The sequence below is a fragment of the Triticum dicoccoides genome, chromosome 3A (genome assembly GCF_002162155.2).
Source record: "Triticum dicoccoides isolate Atlit2015 ecotype Zavitan chromosome 3A, WEW_v2.0, whole genome shotgun sequence".
NCBI classification, from domain to species: Eukaryota; Viridiplantae; Streptophyta; class Magnoliopsida; order Poales; family Poaceae; genus Triticum; species Triticum dicoccoides.
This window is the reverse complement of record NC_041384.1, coordinates 456417775-456433242: the sequence shown is the minus strand read 5'-3', so window position 1 is coordinate 456433242 and position 15468 is coordinate 456417775.

Here is a 15468-nt window from a genome sequence, read left to right as displayed (position 1 = left end):
GTTCCCCCTGCCGCTGTTCGCGAGGTCAGGCCTGGTGGCATCTTTATTTCCGCAGCTAGCGGAGAGCTCTCCAAATCTGCGCGTTCGGGTCGTCCACGGCCTGCGCGGCCGCCCCTATTGTGGCTGGGCCATCCCTCAAGGTTCGTTTTGCTGCCAATGTTGCACGGCTGGAAGGCACTCCTCCTCCCCCCATCCAAGGCGCCCATCGGCTGTGCCTCAAATCTTCGTCAACTTCAACCTTCAAGTCGACTATTGCTGCCAACATCGAAGAGGATGGATGGCGCCTCGTACGGCCGCCTTATTGGTGGAGGGAGGGCCGCTCCAACCATCAACAGTCGAGCCGCGGGTCCGCGCCTACATTTTCCACCTCAGGGAAGAGGAATTTCGTCAAGCACAAAGATCATACTTGCCACCGTTGCCTGCTCAAGGGACATTGCAAGGTGGACGGCAGGAACCCATTTACATGTCTCTGTTGTCGTTAGATCGGACACTGGGCTCAGGGTTGCACCAACTCTCCATCGTCATCCTCAATGCCTCGAGTTGCGCATCCCTTTACTACCGAGGCCCGCCATCGTAACAGATAGGAGCTGGCGCCGTGTCGCCACGACGACAATGGCCAGCACCAACGTGATGATGACCGTTACCTGATGGGTCGGGCTAGGGGCCGTAGGGACAGGCTGGACGATGTGCACGAAGATTGCCACAGAGATGACCGAAGGGACCTCTCACAATGCAGTGGTGTCGGGCGGTACAACGCGGTGACTGACGAGGAGCATGTCCACTCGTCACCGCCATCCCCTCGCACCACCTCTGAAGACATCATCGAGATCCTCCCCATGTGTCTGACCCCTGGGTGGCTACAGAATGCCAAGGATTGCCCCTCCACTATCTGGGCGACTTCGCCTCGATCGACACCTCCGCCCGCGTTAAACCGTCAGCTCGAAGAAGATCAAAACGAACCTGCAACACCTGCGCTTCCTTCTTCGTCTGCAGAAACTCATAGCGAGACACAAATTTTCGCCTGATGAGATCATCATGACGCCTAGTCCTACACCTGCAGATGTGATTGCCATGCCAAGTTCTACAGAGGTCATCACCTCTCCCAGCTCGCCGCGTGACAGCCAGCGCACCCCCATCTTCGTGCCATGGCTGCCGGCACTGCTGCCAACACCAAGCTCCCCCAAGGCAACCCATTGCAAGGAGGAAGACGCTTGCGGGCATCACCAGCTTCTCTGTTGGCCACTGCAGCCCAAGACTTCGAGCAAAGAACTATACCATGCCCATCGTCCAGCTGACGGAGCGACTGCTCTGTCATAGGTTGGGGATTGTCGAAGAGGGTGAGACGATCACCGAGAATGCCATCAACCAATACGTGGCCCTGTTCCATGGCCAGCTATCGGACATTGTTGTTGCTGACTGCGAGCACTCTTTAGACTCGAAAGTGACCTGGCAACAAATGTTGAAGGTGCACTTGTGGACCATGGTGGTGATGCCGGACTTAAGCTCCAAGACCAGGCCGACAGCGATGCCTCGACATCTGCCTGATGATGATGCTCAACTGCAGATGTTGCAGCCTAGTTTTTGATGATTATCTACCCATGCTTTATGTTACTCATGCCTGTGTTAGGCCTGTTTGTGTTGCTTCTGTCTGTTTGTAACAGTCACTTGCAACTTCCCAATGATGTTGACTTGTCAAGGCCCCTACTGTGCTCCATGCTATCATTGATGTCACTGATGTAGCCGTTGTTTGCCATGAATGAAAACAATATTTGCATACTCAATTGGAATGTCTGTGGTCTCAATTGCCCGGATCGTCGCTCTACTGTTCATGAGACAATTGACGCGACACCTTGCAACATCGTTTGTCTACAGGAAACAAAATTAGCTGTTGTTGATCCATTTGTGGCTTCCTATCTTGGTGGACAAAGATTAAAAAAAGCTTTGCTGAGCGCCCTGCCAATGGCACCAAAGGTGGTATCCTCCTACTTTGGAATGCTGACTCCATCAAAGTTGATAGCATCTCCACTGGAACTTTCTTCATCTCTGCTATGATCACCCTAGTCAACAGTACCACCTCCTTCGAACTCACCTCTGTTTATGGGCCTACAAGAAGCAATCTTAAAGACGCTTTATTCCTGGAGCTTTTGAGCCAAAAGCCCCAGCAAGGTACAAGATGGCTCGTGACTGGAGACTTCAACCAAAGTCTATCGTGCCCATGACAAGAACCGCACAAATATCAACTACAACCGATTGGTGCGCTTCCAAACACCCTCAATTCCTGTGTGCTAAAGGAGATATACCTCCAGAACAGAAGCTTCACATGGATGAATGAACACGCTAATCCGACAATGAGCAAATTGGATAGTTTGTTCTGCAATCAAGACTGCGATGTGGAATTTGGCTCACACATCCTTCATGTGCTTTTGTCCTTGCTCTCTGACCATTGCCTACTTCTCGCTAGTGACAAGGGGCCGACGAGACCCAAAAAATCCAGATTTGAAAATTTTGGGATCAAAATGCCCAACTTCAAGAAGATAGTGCAAGATGCTTGGAATGAAAGGGTGAACCATTCTGAGCCCTGTCATGTGTTGTTCAACAAACTTAAAAAAACAAGTAAGCGCCTTCGTACATGGAGCCGAAGTATCTTCTCTAATCACAAAGTTCTACTCCATATGGCCCTTGAGATAATCCTCCGGCTGGACATGTCACAAGAGGAGCGGCCCCTTAGCTCCGATGAGCGTGACCTCAGAAGAGAGCTTAAAAGAAAGGTCGTGGTCTTGGTTGTTCTAGAAAGGGACCGAAAGAGACAATCCTTGTGAATCACCTTGCTCAAAGAGGGAGATGCTAACACTAGCTTCTTCCACCTCCGGATCAACCATCAAAGAAGAAACAATTTTATCCACGCCTCAAGCATAACACTAGATGGGTCACAACTCACGATGACAAGAAAGATATTCTTCAATCTCACTTTGCTAGAGCCACTAGTAAAGGCCCCCCACGCTACAAGGACTTCAATTGGTCTTGCATCCCCCCTTCAACTTGCATTCACGGAGGAGGAAGTTCGTGGTGCAATCTATGATCTCCCTAATGACAAGGCCCCGGTTCTGGATGGCTTAGCTACTGCTTTCTTCAAGGAATGTTGGTATATTGTAAAACCTGAAATTGTGCAAGTGATCAACAATTTTTCTGCCCTCCGTGTCTCCTACTGCTTCACTGGCTCAACTCTGCCAACATTGCTCTCATTCCCAAAAAAGATGGAGAGGAGGACATCTGTGACTTCATGCCCATAAGTCTTATTCATATTGTTGCAAAAGTCATAGCTAAGATGATGGCCACTCACCTTGCTCTTCACATGCCCAACCTTATTTCCAACACTCAAAGTGCTTTCATCAAGAAAAGGAGTATCCATGATAACTTTATGTACGTTCGCAACTTGGCTCGTCGGCTGCACCGCAATAAAGATCCATCCTTGCTATTCAAGCTTGACATCAAGAAAGCCTTCGACTCTGTGAGATGGGATTATTTCATGGGTTTACTTCATCTCCACCAGTTTCCGAGCCGGTATCAAGATTGGGTCTCCGCCTTCCTATCCATGGCCTCATCTATAGTTTTGATAAATGATGTTGCTGGTGATCCAATTAAGCATGGGTGTGGTCTCGGCAGGGGAATCCCTGATACATCTCCAACGTATCTATAATTTATGAGGTATTCATGCCATGTTTACAACAATTTTATATGGTTTTGGTATGGTTTGCATGGAACTAACCCAGACTGACGCTGTTTTTAGCAGAACTACCTTGGTGTTGTTTTTATGTAGAAATCAAAGTTCTCCAAATGCAACGAAACTTCTTGAAGATTGTTTTGGAACAAAAGAGGCACTAGAATCTTCGTGGGAGGGCCAGAAGAGCCACAAGGTGGGAACAACCTACCAGGGCGCGCCAACCCCCAGGCACGCCCTGGTGTCTTGTGCGCCCCTCGTGGCCCATCTTCGCGTGATTCCAACGCCAAAAAATCCTATAAATAGAGAAACCATCAGAAATAACCCTAGATCAGAAGTTCCGCCGCCGCAAGCCTCTGTAGCCACGAAAAACCAATCTGGACTCTGTTCTGGCACCCTGTAGGAGGGGGAAATCATCACCGGTGGCCATCTTCATCATCCCTATGGCCACCATGATGAGGAGGGAGTAGTCCACCCTTGGGACTGAGAGTTTGTACCAGTAGCTATATGTTTAATCTCTCTCTGTCTCTCTCTCTCTCTCATGTTCTTGAGATGGAACGATCTTGATGTATCATGGACTTTGTTAATATAGTTGGATCATATGGTGTTTTTCCTCTCTATCTTGTTGTGATGAACTGAGTTTTCCCTTTTGAGATTTCACTTTTATCGGATTGAATACTTTTATGGATTTGAGAACACTTGATCTATGTCTTGCTTTGAATACCCGTGGTGACAATGGGGTATCGTATTGATTCACTTGATATGTGTTTTGGCACTCAACTCGCGGATTCCCGAGGTGACATTGGGGTAATCTATGCATAGGGGTTGATGCATGTTTTCGTCCTTGTTTCTCCGGTAGAAATCTTGGGGCACCCTTTGAGGTTCCTTGTGTTGGATTGAGTATTATGAATCTTAAATTGTTTGATGCACATCGTATAATCAAATCGTGGATACTCGCGGTGATATTGGAGCATCTTGGTGACATTAGAGTTGGTTGATGTGTATAATTTGGTGTTATTTTAGTACGAACTCTTAGATAGATCGATCGGAAAGGATAACTTGGTGTTGTTTTAGTACGAACTCTTGGATAGATCGATCGGAAAGGATAACTTTGAGGTGGTTTCGTACCCTACAAACAATTTCTTCTTATGTTCTCCGCTAGATAAGAACTTTGGAGTGGTTCTTCATCGCACGTTGAGGGATGGTTATATGATCCAATTACATTAGCATTGTTGAGAGATTGCACTAGCGAAGTACGGACCCTAGGCCTCATTTTCAAGCATTGCAATACTGTTTGTGCTCCGTTTTATCATTTCCTACATTGCTGTTTTTTATTGTTACTATTACAAAAACCAATATCTACTATCATTGCTACACTTGTATCACCATCTCTTCGCCGAACTAGTGCATCTATACAATTTACCATTGTATTTGGTGTGTTGGGGACACAAGCAACTTTTTATTATTTGGTTGCAAGGTTGTTTGAAAGAGACCATCTTCATCCTACACCTCCCATGGATTGATAAACCTTAGGTCATCCACTTGAGGTAAATTTGCTACTGTCCTACAAAACTCTACGCTTGGAGGCCCAACACGAGTCTACAAGAACAAGTTGTGTAGTAGACATCAATCCCATCTCCCCTTTGCTTTTTGTCCACGCTATTGACCCGCTCCATCACATCCTCCCCAACGCTACCGATCAAGGCCTGCCGCATCCTCTTCGTGGTCATCCCATCTATGCATCATTGTATGTGGATGATGATGCTATCTTTCTTGCGCCGACCAAGGATTATATTCACTTCTTGGCTTAGCTCCTTTGGGGAGGTTACCGGCTTAGTCACTGTCGGTGTCAAAACCGGCGGATCTTGGGTAGGGGGTCCTGAACTGTGCATCTAGGCCGGATGGTAACAGGAGGCGAGGGACACGAAGTTTTACCCAGGTTCGGGCCCTCTCGATGGAGGTAAAACCCTACGTCCTGCTTGATTAATATTGATGATATGGGTAGTACAATAGTAGATCTACCATGAGATCGAAGAGGCTAAACCCTAGAAGCTAGCCTATGGTATGATTATTGTTGTCTATGTTGTCCTACAGACTAAAGCCCTCCGGTTTATATAGACACCGGATAGGGTTAGGGTTACATAGAGTCGGTTACAATGGTAGGAGATCTACATATCCGTATCGCCAAGCTTGCCTTCCACGCCAAGGAAAGTCCCTCCCGGACACGGGACGAAGTCTTCAATCTTGTATCTTCATAGTCCAGGAGTCCGGCTGAAGGTATAGTCCGGCTATCCGAACACCCCCTAATATAGGACTCCCTCAGTAGCCCCTGAACCAGGCTTCAATGACGATGAGTCCGGCGCGCAGATTGTCTTCGGCATTGCAAGGTGGGTTCCTCCTCCAAGTACTTCGTAGAAGATTTTGAACACAAAGGTAGTGTCTGGCTCTGCAAAATAAGTTTCCACATATTGCCATAGAGAGAATAATATTTACACCAATCTAATCCACTGACGTATTCCATAGCGTGACACACCACGGCCAAGCCTTTATCTAAGTCGTTTCATTATCCCACCTCAGCGCGTTATGCGAGGCGGTTTCCTTGGCACGCTTTGTTAAAGCAGAGATCGTGTCCCCTTATCCTGGGATTCTCATCAATACGGACGTGGGTAACCCAACCGCGCCATTGATTACGGCGCTTGGAGATAAGCGAGGTTTACCAGGCTGGTGGGGACATGTAGTTGCATCCACCCATATAAGGGGATAAGGATCCACCTTTTCACCTACGCCTTCTTCCTCCTTCACCTATCCATTCTTGCGCACTCGAGCTCCAGCGCCCAAGTCCGCACTGCCCACCTCAACCTTCTCCAGCCATGTCCGGAGCGGGAGGCAAGTGGATGGTCTCCTCCGTCACGGAGGGACATATCAAAAAGCTGAGGAAGGCCGGATACCTGTCTAACGACATCGCGTACCGGCTCCCCAAAAAGGGGCAGCTCATCCCCACCCCTAGGCCCCATGAGAGGGTGGTGTTCCTCCCCGTTTCCTCCGCAGACTGGGCTTCCCTCTCCACCCATTTGTCCGGGGGCTCATGTTCTACTATGACCTGGATTTCCACGATCTGGCCCCGAACTTCGTCCTCAACATCTCGGCGTTTATTGTCGTGTGCGAGGCCTTCCTCCGCATCCGCCCCCATTTCGGCCTATGGCTCAAGAATTTCAACGTCAAGCCGAAGGTGGTGCGCGGCAACCAGGCGGAGTGCGGAGGCGCCATGGTGGGCAAGATGGCCAACATCCCATGGCTCGAGAGCTCCTTTGTGGATACCCTGAAGGGGTGGCAATCGGGGTGGTTTTACATCACCGAGCCGCGCGACGCCGAATGGGTCGCACCCCTCGAGTTTCGATCCGGATCCCCCACGCGGCTCACCTCTTGGAAGGAGACGGGCCTGTCTTGGGGTAAAAAAGGAGAGCTGACCGGACTCCAAACATGCATCCAAACCCTGGCGGACAAGAAGCTCAAATTTGTCAACGTAGTCCAGGTTATGCTCATCCGCCTGATCCTCCTGTGTCAATAACGGGCTTTCAACCTATGGGAGTTCGACCCGGCGCGGCACCAAACTCTAAGCATGCTCTTTGACATGACGTACGAAGATGCCTGGAAGGTGCTTTTCAAAGGCGCCGAGGCTCCCACATCCGCTACCGAGGATCGCGGATTCAGTGCGCAGCGTCACGCTCTCGCGGTAAGCTGTTTTTTTCCTTTTACAGGGTATCAGTTTTTCATAGTTTGACTCCATGCGTGATCTAAGCTCCCTTACCTTTGACAGGATTGGCAGGTGACGTCCGGATAGATTAACTGTCCGGCTCCTTTGCCCGAAGGCCCAGCGGACGCTCGCTTGGCGAAGCTGTTGGTTCCGGCACCCTATGTGGTGCCGGAGAAGAAGGCCGCGAAAAAGGCCGCGGGGACTCGAAAGAGTGCCCGGCGCCAGGAGGTGTCGGATCCATCATCCGATGGTTCCGAGGCGCATTCCTCCCGTGAAGACGAGGAGGAAGAAGAGGAGAACTCTCCCCCTCCAGCGGGAGGAGAGAAGAAAAGAAGGCCGCCCTCTCTGGGGAGGCCGGAGGGTCCAAGAAGGGGAAAACCCTTCCTCCGGACTACTCCACCGACGCCGACGGCGGAGAGGAGTGGCAGCCCAGGGCCAAGCCCCTGGCAAAATCGCAAGTATTCGGATACCAGAGTAATTCATAGTATTCGTTTATTGCACAGCTTTCCCTTACGTCGAATATGTTTATGCAGCCCACCCAAAGACCGGCTCGACGCGTCGTCGAGCGGCTCACTGGACTCGTCGGATGTGAACTCGCTTCCGACGGCTTCCTCCCCCCGCCCTACGGACGACACCGAAGTGTTGTCCCAATAGGTTCCAAGCCGGGAGGAGGTGGTCCTGGAGGCGTCGCAAGGTGACCTCCCGGACTCCAGGAGTAAAGGGGAGGAACCCCCCCCCCCCAGGGCTCCAAGTCCGGCTCTAGGCCGGACACCGCTCCGGAACCTTCAAAGGTTCCAGAGTCCGGCGGGGGATCTCCTTCCAAGAGAAGCAAGTCCACCATGCCGGCGGCCCACGTCCAACCGGAGGCGCCAGACAATATGTTGGAGGCACTCCAAGGCGCCTCCATCGACGAGGAGCACTGCACTATTATGAGTGCGGTGGTCCAGAAGGCTCAGTCTGCCAAGAGCGGACTGACTGAAGCTTGTACTAGCCTTTTGACATGCTTTAAGGTAAGTAAAGAATGTGTAAATAATAGTACCACATAGACAGTAGCCCCTGATGCTCTGTTTGGCGTTTGGGAAGAAAAGCCGAATAGAGGATCAAATAGAATTCGCAGGAGTCTAACAAAAATGAGTCAATATGCATATGCAGGCTTCCCTGCTCGCGTCCGCCGCACTGACTGCGGAAGTGGACATGCTAAAGCAGAACCTCGAGCGGTCCGAGCAAGAGCTCGAGCGTGCCAAGAAGCAGCTCGAGGACAATGAAGGTAAGAAATACCTTGTTTTTAAATATATATAAAAAGGTGCAATTGCAAAGAATGACAGGATTATCGTGGCTATTTTAGGGGCCACGTCTGAAGTGGCGACCCTTAAGCAAGTGCTGGTCGAGGCCGAGAAGAGGGCGGCCTCGAAGCGCACCGAGCGGGAGAAGTATGAGGCCGAGGTTGGCAAGGTGCGGCAAGAACTCCAGGCTCTCATGGAAAAACATGAGAGTTTGGAGCTTGACTCAAAGACGCGAGCGTCCGAGCTCGCGGTGGCTATTGAAAATGCCAAGTCTGCCAAGGCCGAATCCCGGAAGACCCTCCAGGAGTTGGATGAGGTGAAGAAGATAGCGGTGGGTAAGGCATTCTTTATGCAAAGCAAACACATAAACGTGAGTTACTTGTTACTTACCCGAATCCGGAGCTCTCCAGGAGCGTTCGTAGATCTTCCCCGGAGTGTGTCCGATGCCGCCGCATTCTATCGAGCCGAGGAGGGCAGCTCGACAGAGAAGGTGTTCTGGTCTCAGTATGCTGAGGCTGGACACCCCGTGCCCCTGAGCGACCAGCTGAAGCAACTGGTCGAGCTCCACAAGGCGGCCGAACAGGCCATGAAGGGCCGCATTGTTTGGCTGTGGCCTGGAGGGGCTCTGCCTGGGAGCTATTTCGGGCTGGTGCGGCGGTTGGTGGAGGCCTGTCCAAGGCTCGAAGTCATCAAGCGCTCCGTCTGCATTGAAGGTGCCCGTAGGGCCCTTGCCCGTGCTAAGGTGCACTGGGGTAAGCTGGATGGTGAGAAGCTGGTGAAGGACGGGCCACCACCGGGGAAAGAGCATCGCAAGCCCGAGAATTACTATAAGGATGTTCTGAAGGGTGCCTCCCTGGTGGCGGATGAATGTTCTAGGGATGTAATTTTTGAGTGAAACTTGCTCGTTTTGTCCTGTGCGCTGAAAACTTGTTTATATGCGCTAAGCAATGTTGTTGGAATTTAAAATATTACCTTCTGTGCGGCTATTTATCAATTCTGAGAGATGGCGAGTCGTCGGCTTCTGCCCCCGTGCCGCTAGTGCTGGGGTGTTCGGGGATAAACCTGAGCGCTCTTTTTCCCATGTTTGGGTCCTTCGAGGGAGGCGCTCAGCCCAACGAACAAGGCAATCGGACTATAATGCGTGAACACTCTCACTTAGCCATAGAATTCTATAATTTTAAATTTCGGCGAAGCCCCTGGTATTCGGAAGACCGAGTTCGGGGCGCTATCCACGCCTTGGCCGGACAGAGCCGGCTCCTCGCCCTAAGCGGCATAAGTCTTTAGGGACTCGAAAAACCTCTCGAACAGCGACCAACTCTCGCTTCATCATGACAGTCAGTTTTAGCTTTCTCCACTGAGGTGCTCTACCCTGCTCAACTGGGGCACAATCGCAGTGGTTCTCCTAGTGCTACCTTAGCTGATATAGCGGAACGTAAGGCACCAAAACATAGGAGCCGGGCAAACCCAACTATTGACCCAAGACATGATTCGGAGCCGATGCATATAATGATATAAGTCCGGGGTGCCGCACTTGTTAAAGTGTTCGGATTTCTCACACCATATTGAGGGGTACTAAAGCCCCTGGCATATTTTGGCCGTACCAACGTGTATGGGTGCAACATGTCGTTAAGGAACATATATAAAGAAAAAAGGTAATGCAAAAATAGACGAAAGCTATGCATTGTTTATTAAAAAGGGCTGCGATCAAAGCAGAATGATACAAATAATGCGATAAGTGGAAGGTTGTACTAGTTAACATGTCCGTTCCAGGGGCAAGCTGCGGAATAGAATGCGGAACAGGTATACTGCTCGTGATAGAGACCACCTGGGAGTTCCGTACTGCGGCGTGGCTTGTCTGCTTCCTTGGTTCTTGCATCATTTGTGCGGCAATTGAACTGCCGAACAGGCCTTCCGAAGGATGGAGTCCTGAAAGTAAGAGAAAATTAAAAAAATCGGCAGCCCCTAGTACAGTTTAAGCCGTATTTTTGGGCGTGGCGTGATGGTGCCCCTCCCCCTGTACCCATGGTATCTCTAGAGCGTAGTTATGTACGCGAAGTACTAGCGTCGCCTTTTTGCGAGGGTTGGGGTTGGGGCCGCATTGCTACGCCTACTCGGATCATGCCAGGCGGTCTTGTTGTAGGTTACTCCGGGCACGCTTGACGGTGTCCGGTCGTTTAGTGGCCGGACTGGAGAACTGCCTGGAGAGGCTGCTTTGTACTTCCACTGCAAGGGCCGCCGTGTGCTCCTCCGTTCGGAGGGAGTGTTCGGTGTTTCCATTGACCATAATTACTCCTGGAGGGCCTGGCATCTTGAGCTTAAGGTATGCGTAGTGCGGTACTGCATTGAACTTAGCGAATGCGGTTCGCCCGAGCAGTGCGTGATAACCACTGCGAAATGGGACTATGTCGAAGATTAACTCCTCGCTTCGGAAATTATCCGGAGATCCGAAGACCACTTCAAGTGTGACTGAGCCTATACAGTTGGCCTCTACACCTGGTGTTACGCCTTTAAAGGTCGTTTTGGTCGGCTTAATCCTTGAGGGATCTATGCCCATTTTCCGCACTGTATCCTGGTAAAGCAGGTTCAGGCTGCTGCCGCCGTCCATAAGGACTCTAGTGAGATGAAATCCGTCAATAATTGGGTCTAGGACCAATGCGGCGAATCCGCCATGATGGATGCTAGTGGGATGGTCCCTTCGATCAAAGGTGATCGGGCAGGAGGACAATGGGTTGAACTATGGGGCGACTGGCTCTACCGCGTATACGTCCCTTAACACGCGCTTCCGCTCCCTTTTGGGGACATGGGTTGCGTATATCATGTTCACCGTCCGCACTTGTGGGGGAAAACCCTTCTGTCCACTGTTGTTCGGCGGCCGGGGCTCCTCATCGTCATCGCTATGCAGCCCCTTGTCTTCATTTTCGGCGTGTAACTTGCCTGCCTGCTTGAACACCCAACAATCCCTATTGGTGTGATTGGCCGGCTTTTCGGGGGTGCCATGTATCTGGCACAAGTGGTCGAGTATTCGGTCCAAACTGGACGGGCCCCTAGGATTCCTTTTGAATGGCTTTTTCCGCTGACCGGATTTAGAGCCTCTGAATCCGGCATTAACTGTCGTATCCTCAGCATTGTCGCCGTTAATGCGACGCTTCTGCTTGTTGCGACGCAACCTGCCACTACTGTCCCTGGTGTCCGAATTACCAGGGTTCTTGGTCATATTGTTGCTACGAGCAAGCCAGCTGTCTTCTCCTGCGCAAAAGCGGGTCATGAGTGTCGTGAGTGCTGCCATAGATTTCGGCTTTTCCTGTCCAAGGTGCCGGGCCAGCCACTCGTCACGGATATTGTGCTTGAAGGCTGCTAGGGCCTCAGCATCCGGACAATCGACTATTTGAGTTTTCTTTGTTAGGAACCGTGTCCAGAATTGCCTGGCCGATTCCTCTGGCTGCTGAATTACGTGACTTAGGTCATCGGCGTCTGGGGGTTGCACATAAGTGCCCTGAAAATTGTCGAGGAATGCGGCTTCTAGGTCCTCCCAACAACTGATTGATCCTGTTGGCAAGCTCTTAAGCCAATGCCGAGCTGGTCCTTTAAGCTTGAGTGGGAGGTATTTGATGGCGTGGAAATCGTCGCCGCGGGCCAAGTGGATATGAAGGAGATAATCCTCGATCCATACCGCAGGATCTGTTGTGCCATCATATGATTCGATGTTTACGGGTTTGAAACCCTCGGGGATTTGATCATCCATTATTTCGTCTGTAAAGCATAGTGGGTGTGCGGCGCCTCTGTACTGGGCGATATCATGACGTAGCTCCAATGAGCTATGTTCGGCCCTGCCGAATTTGTGGCCGGCGTGACGGTTACCGTCTCAAGCCATGGGGCGCCCACGCGATCCGTAGATCGATCGTGTTTGCCTTGCCTTGTCCTCCAACATGTCTCGTAAGTCCGGCGCATATTTCCGTGCCTTGGTACGGGGTGCGGCATGAGTGGAGGGCCGGGAGGCCTCTTTGTCGCGGCCATGAGGTGGCCGGTCGGCCGCATCAAGTGCTTCCTCCTCTAATCGGGGTAGCAACCTGCGTTTTGGGTAGCTCTTGGAGGGGCGTTCGAGTTTATGCTCTTCGGCCGCAAGGACTTCAGTCCATCTGTCGACCAGCAAATCTTGATCAGCTCTAAGCTGTTGCTGTTTTTTCTTGAGGCTTCTTGCCGTGGCCATAAGCCTGCATTGAAAACGCTCTTGCTCGACGGGTTCCTCTGGCACGACGAATTCGTCGTCGTCGAGGCTTGCCTCGTCTTCAGAGGGAGGCATATAATTATCATCCTCGACCTCTCTGTCTGCCGCTCTCTCATGAGGGCTGGTTTCTCCATCCTCCTGTGCTAAGTCTTGCTGGAGGAGGTTTTCTTCGGCATTTTCCGGAGTATTATTATCTCCTGTGCTGGAATCACCGTATTTGTTTTGGCGGGATTTTGAGCGGCGCCGCTGACGCTGACGCTTAGGCTGTTTCTTGGAGGGGCCGTCCTCCGCTGTTCCATCGCCATCTCCCTCTTTTGGGGTGTCCACCATGTATATGTCATATGACGAGGTGGCTTTCCAGGGCCTAGTAGGCGCTGGTTCTTCATCATCTCCTTCATCGGCGTCCATACCGTCGATGTCTTCGGAGTCGAAGTCGAGCATGTCGGTTAAGTCATCGACAGTGGCTGCAAAGTGGGTGGTGGGTGGGCTTTGAATTTCTTTATCGTCCGTACCCCAACCTTGTTGACCGTAGTCCGACCAGGGCTCTCCTGATAAAGAGAGAGACTTCAGTGACTTTAGGATATCGCCGAAAGGCGAGTGCTGAAAGATGTCCCCGGCAGTGAACTCCATGATCGGCGCCCAATCGGATTCGATTGGCAGGGGCGTGGAGGGTTCGGAGTCGGAGAGGAGTCCGGCTCCTTGGAGTCACGAGTCTCGCAGAGTACGGGGCTGGTGTTTAGCTCAATCGCCATTGGGGTCGCAGCCCCCTGGGTGGCGTCCAACCGCCCATCCTCGATCGGCGCAGTTAGCTCCGAATTAAAGGTCGGAGCCGATGCGGGTGCGGCCTCCAGGGCACTGTTCGGCGGCAGAGCTAGATCATGCTCGTCGTGACAGTGCGGCACGCTCGGCGGTGGGTCGAATCCGTCGAAGATCAAGTCCCCGTGGATGTCAGCCGTGTAGTTTAAACTTCCAAATCTGACCTGACGGCCAGGGGCGTAGCTTTCAATCTGCTCCAAACGGCCAAGCGAATTGGCCCGCAGTGCGAAGCCGCCGAAGACGAAGATCTGTCCAGGGAGGAAGGTCTCACCCTGAACTGCATCGCTATCGATGATCGTAGGAGCCATCGAGCCTGACGGCGATGACACAGAGGAACTCTCAATGAAAGCACCAATGTCGGTGTCAAAACCGGCGGATCTCGGGTAGGGGGTCCCGAACTGTGCGTCTAGGCTGGATGGTAACAGGAGGCGAGGGACATGAAGTTTTACCCAGGTTCGGGCCCTTTCGATGGAGGTAAAACCCTACGTCCTGCTTGATTAATATTGATGATATGGGTAGTACAAGAGTAGATCTACCACGAGATCGAAGAGGCTAAACCCTAGAAGCTACCCTATGGTATGATTATTGTTGTCTATGTTGTCCTACGGACTAAAACCTCCGGTTTATATAGACACCGGATAGGGTTAGGGTTACATAGAGTCGGTTACAATGGTAGGAGATCTACATATCCGTATCGCCAAGCTTGCCTTCCACGCCAAGGAAAGTCCCTCCCGGACATGGGACGAAGTCTTCAATCTTGTATCTTCATAGTCCAGGAGTCCGGCTGAAGGTATAGTCCGGCTATCCAAACACCCCCTAATCCAGGACTCCCTCAGTCACCAACTGCGCCAAAAGCCTTGTGGCGCCCATTCGTTGCGGCAACATCGACCTTGACGACATTTTGCAGGCCCTCCCGGCGGTCCGAATTACCTTCCCCATGTGATATCTTGGTCTTTCGCTGTCAGTCACAAGACTAAAGTGTATCCACTTTAAGTATTTGGAGGACAAGGTGGCAAGAAAGCTTCCACCATGGTCGGCTATGCATGTGGCTACGCTGGGGCGCATTGTTTTGGTCAAGGTCGTGCTCACTGCCATTGCCATTTACCACCTCACGCATCTTGACCTTCCAGTTGAAGTGATGAGAAAGATCGATAGCTTGCAGCGTGCCTACCTTTGGGTGAGTTGTGATAATGTGACCGGCGAAAAGTGCAAGGTTAATTGGGACTTCATCTGCAAGCCCAAGATTTATGGTGGACTAGGAGTGCTTAACCTCCAGAAATTTGCGACCACCCTACGCTTGTGTTGGCGTTGGTAGAATGTGAAGATCCACCTAAGACTTGGTCTGGCTCAGGAATGCCTTGTACTAGCAACAACAAAGATCTCTTCGTTGCTGCCGCACGTGTGTGCATCGGAGATGGAAACAAAGCTAAGTTATGGGAATTTCCGTGGCTGGACGGCCCCAGCCTAAAGACATTGCGCCAAAGATTTTTGAGTTGTCAAAAAAGAAAACATGCTTGGTCAGGAAAACTATTGACGACAACCTTTAGATCTGCCAGGTTGACACTCGGTAGGGGCTAACCTTGGCCCATATCCAGGAATTTGCAACCCTGTGGGAGGTGCTTGCTAATGTGACCCTCAACTAGGGAGGTCCATGACGCGTGGGCCGTGGCCG